Below are 5,256 nucleotides of genomic sequence, written 5' to 3' on the forward strand. Positions count from 1 at the left end.
AAAAATAAGAAGCAATGTATATAAACTTAAATTTATTAATTTATACTGTTCAGAAGTAGATGTGTAATTATACATGTGTAATTATAGACATACTAGAAGCCCGTTGCACGAAGATTCGCGCAATAGGCCTTCCTTCCCCTGGCTGCCGGCTCCAGTTTCCCTCTGGCATCCGGAATCCAGGCCTTTGGTCCGGCCACAGCAGAGAAGCCAAGCCTTGAGGCTAGGCTTCTCCACTGTGGCCACAGCAAGGCTTGGCTTCTCCACTGTGGCTGCAGCGGGGAAGCCAAGCCTCTTCAGTCTTCCGTCTTTAGTCTTCACTCCATGCCTGTGTATGCAAATTAATTGCCATCTTTGTTGGGTTAATTTGCATAGTCGCTCTGATTGGCTGGTGGGCATAGCCGCTCCAATCTGGGACCCCTTGAGGGATATCCTTCCTCTCACAAATAGCTATACAGACACATTGAGGACTTATCATTTCTACAACTTCATCCACTGGCCAAAAGTAAACTTATGGGTCCAGAACTCAAAGAACTGTTCTCCTTCTCAGTGGGCATTAAATTCTTAACTGATTAGAGCTCTTCACATACAGACATATTAAAAAAGTAAATAACAAAGGGTGAAGTTAATTTTAAGAATATATTTTATTTATCCTAATATATCCAAAATATCATTTAAACAATCAATACTTTTAAATTGTTAATGAGATATTTTGTACTACTTTTACTACTAAGTCTTTGAAATAGGGGTGTGTATTTTATGCTTAAAACATATCTCAATTCAGATTGGCCACATTTCAAGAGCCCCATGTGGTTATATTGGTCAATGTAGGTCTTAAGGTGGAGATGAATTTATTTTTAATCAATATTGTGTGTGTTTTTTGTAGTTACCTTTCTTTGGCAGGGGGTACATTTTTACTTTTTGAAGGGGCAAAAACGTACCAAATTTCAAAAGTACCAGAATATTTAGTGAAAGGTCAGCCTTCCTTAAATCCTGTTCCCAGTCAGCCATTTCTCCTTCTGTAGGCAACTACTTTTAGTAATTCTGTGCATGTGCAAGTATATCCATATAAATTTTCCTTTGTTTCCCACACAAATAGTAGCAAACTATATGTAGTTTAGCACTTTCTGGTTTTGTTTTCAATTAATTTATTTTGGAGATATTCCCAAAGCAATGTATGCAGAGCTTCCTCATTCTTTTTAATGGCTGCATAATGAATATACCATAGTTTATATAACCCTTGATGATTAATTAAAATATTTGTAATCTTTTGCTATAGCAAAAACTGCAGCTTAATATTCTTGCACATAAGTTACTTTGTTATAGTACAGCTCCCTTAGTTGGAGAGGGAGAGCTGTCCCCTCCTCAGTTCTTGTCAGTCTCCTAAGAAAGTTTTCAGACAAGTGACAGCAGTGTTGAAGCAAAGCAAGCAAATTTATTAAAAATAATAGAGGCCTGGTGCACGAAATTCACGCATGGGGGGTGTGTCCCTCAGCCCAGCCTGCACCCTCTCCAATCTGGGACCCCTTGAGGGATATCCAACTGCCGGTTTAAGCCCAATCCCAGTGGGATCAGGCCTAAATGGGCAGTTGGACATCCCTCTCACAATCCGGGACTGCTGGCTCCCAACCACTCGCCTGCCTGCCTGTCTGATTGCCCCTAACTGCTTCCGCCTGCCAGCCTGACCCCCCCTACCCATCCCTCTGCCAGCCTGATCAATGCCTAACTGCTCCCCTGCCAGCCCAATTGCCCCTAACTGCTTCCGCCTGCCAGCCTGACCCCCCCTACCCATCCCTCTGCCAGCCTGATCAATGCCTAACTGCTCCCCTGCCAGCCCAATTGCCCCTAACTGCCCGCCCCTGCAGACCTGTTCACCCCCAACTGCCCTCCTCTGCAAGCCTGGCCACCCCCAACTGTCCTCCCCTCCCGGCCTGGTCACCCCCAACTGTCCTCCCCTGCCGGCCTGGTTGCCCCCAACTGCCCTACCCTGCTGGCCCTGTCACCCCTAACTTCCCTCCCTTGACAGCCTGGTTGCCCCTAACTGCCCGCCCCTGCAGACCTGTTCACCCCCAACTGCCCTCCTCTGCAAGCCTGGTCACCCCCAACTGTCCTCCCCTGTCGGCCTGGTCACCCCCAACTGTCCTCCCCTGCTGGCCTGGGCGCCCCCAAATGCCCTCCCCTGTTGGCCTGGTCACCCCTAATTGCCCTCCCCTGCTGGCCTGGGCGCCCCCAAATGCCCTCCCCTGTTGGCCTGGTCACCCCTAATTGCCCTCCCCTGCTGGCCTGGGCGCCCCCAAATGCCCTCCCCTGTTGGCCTGGTCACCCCTAATTGCCCTCCCCTGCTGGCCTGGGCGCCCCCAAATGCCCTCCCCTGTTGGCCTGGTCACCCCTAATTGCCCTCCCCTGCTGGCCTGGGCGCCCCCAAATGCCCTCCCCTGTTGGCCTGGTCACCCCTAATTGCCCTCCCCTGCTGGCCTGGGCGCCCCCAAATGCCCTCCCCTGTTGGCCTGGTCACCCCTAATTGCCCTCCCCTGCTGGCCATCTTGTGTCCACATGGGGGCGGCCATCTTATGTGTTGGAGTGATGGTCAATTTGCATATTACCTCTTTATTAGATAGGATATTTAGCATATAGCAAAAGTGGACCACCCAGCTAATCTGAGCACATGCCCAGTGGGGGTTCAAGGGGTTTTATTCCCTTTCTCCCTATAGGTTTCAAGGGTCCTCTGCCAGATATCTTGGGTAGCAGATTAGGTTTCAAAGTCCTGGGCTACATTGTTGTGTCTTATTTTAGGATGCTTGTACAAACACCAGATGTCTTGTATGGCAAATCCTAAGGCAGCTAACTTCTCTATTTAGTGTGTGAGATAAATTTCCTTTTTTTTCCTTCCCCCTTTTCTCCTCCTGCCTTAGCAGTTCCAGGGTGATTTAAGCTATGTATTTTTCAGTTAAGGAGGAGAGATATTAACCACTGCCTCTCAAGTGTTCTTGGTAGGAGAAGATAAGGTCTTTCAATTCACAAGTTGGCTGCAAGCTGCCCAAACTATTTGGCTTTGTTTAATTTTCTTGTCTGTTTCTCTATTCCACTTGCCCAGGAATTTCCCTAGGTTCTTACTATTCTGCCACAAGTTCATACCCAGGCGAGTATATTTGTAGGAGAAATACTTAGAAATAGAATTGTTGAATTTATTACAAGAATTGCTAGAACAGATGCTCTCTATGTAATCACACACAGAAACCTTGTTTTCTTTAATCTGCCTCCCCCCTTTTTTTCCTTTGACTTGAACTGGCCTCACCTAAAACCCTAACTCACCTCCCTCCCTTTCCCTTGCTTAATCATTAAGCCAAAGAGGTTCTGGTCAGCATCCAGTAGTTTTAGGAACAAAGCCTCAGGTTTGTTGACCACAGAGAAACTGGCCAAACTAGAGAAAACATCTAGGCCTCAGTTGAGTTTCAGCTCCAGAACAACCCCACTGACTGACCACATGCTTGTGAAACCAGACTCAGTAATGCCATGGTTGACATCAGGACCCGATGTAGTGATCAAATACCCCCCCTCTGCCCCCCCACCACCCTAGGGCTGACCAATCAGTAGAGGCCAGGACCCTGACCATGACCCTAACTCCCTGAGTCACCATGATTAATGATTGTTTCCCTTTATAACCTATCCTCTAGAAGCCATCAGAAAGCCAGGTATTTGAGTATGAGCTACCTGGGACTTCAGGTATGGCACCTGAATCAATCTTTACTTTCTTGGCTGCAAACTCTTGTTCATATCTTATTGGGCTTTGAGGAGCACAGGCAAACGGCCCCCTTCAGTCTGGTCACCCACACCTAAAAATATTTCCATTTTGTTCACCATTGTTTCCCAGAACCTAGATTAATATTTGGCATCCAATACATATTTTTGAATAAATTTATAAAATAGGAATTGAGGCTTATTTTTCATTCCTTCAGCAATTATTGACTCGATCTTAATCTTACTCTTTGGATCTGATGCTTGTATTATTCTTATTTTAAACATTGCTTTACCAAGGAGATCTGAACACTGCCCCCTCTCCCTTGGTCACTCCTCCCACATCTGATTTAATGACAAAAGGCTGAAATCACCAGAAATAGAGAGCTATAAACTTGTATGCATTTAATAATGGAGCCTCAAACTATAAATGGAAATATCAACAAAATTAAAGGGAGGAACAATGAAAGCTATCATTGTTGATTCAACATTCTCAGTTATGGATGTCACTGTGCAGAACCCTTCTCCAAATTGCTACTGAATGTGCAAACTGACAACCAAGGGCTCCAGGCTGCCTGTCACTACTTGAGCCGACTAAGCAGAGACATGGTTGAATCATATATGAGCGTTTATTCCAATAATGCCAGCAGTATGGGAGAGCTGCAGGTCATCCACAAAAATATGCTCTGCACCCCACTATAAGCCAGCTGCTTATATTGAGTAGAAGGACAAAGATTATGTGGGAAAGTGGGAATTACAGGTATGGGAAAGTAGGCACAGGATGATCATTACAGGTTACAAGTCATGTGGACTGGGGTGGTGGGTGGTAGGTCGTCATAGAAGGCAGGTACCTCTGGATGCCGTCGGACTAGATTACAGGTAATAGGGGCTGGGGTTTGCAAAGAACAGGTGCCTCCAGGACTAGATTGTTTCAGCCAGGAGGTTGTAAATCTTTCCATGACAGGCAGTTCTCAAGACAGGAGGATGGACTGCATGCCAATGTTAGCTCCCATGTCCCAGGGCATACAATTCCCAGTCAGGTTGGAATGTGCTTTCTTTAATCAGAACAAAACCATCATGGTTAACAGAGCATGATTAATAGTTCTCATTTTATTTCTTATAACTAATAGCTAGTCCCCAATATTATATTTCTGCCCCTAACAAATGCAATGCATTTTCATGGGAGGGCGTGCCAATTTTTTTGAATGAGTGCTCAAAAATGCTTAAGTAGTAGACCTAAGAAAGCACAACAAATATGAATTCTGTGGAAAGTTCTTAAAAGGCGCAGGGATGTTTCCTTTTTCTAAAGTAATTTACAAATACTTCTGCTATTAGCACTTCCTGAAGAAGTGAGGAGCTGGACCCTGAATGGACAAGGCAAATTGGAGGGGGACAGGAACATTTCATTAATAGTCACCGCAAACAATGAACACTTACTGCATGCAAGAACTCTACTAAGCACTAGCCATTTCAGATCTTCAGAGTTCAAAGAGCCTTAGGAGCAAATGATTTCTTAAAGCAGGA

Source organism: Myotis brandtii, unplaced genomic scaffold (assembly GCF_000412655.1).
Source record: "Myotis brandtii unplaced genomic scaffold, ASM41265v1 scaffold36, whole genome shotgun sequence".
NCBI lineage: Eukaryota > Metazoa > Chordata > Mammalia > Chiroptera > Vespertilionidae > Myotis > Myotis brandtii.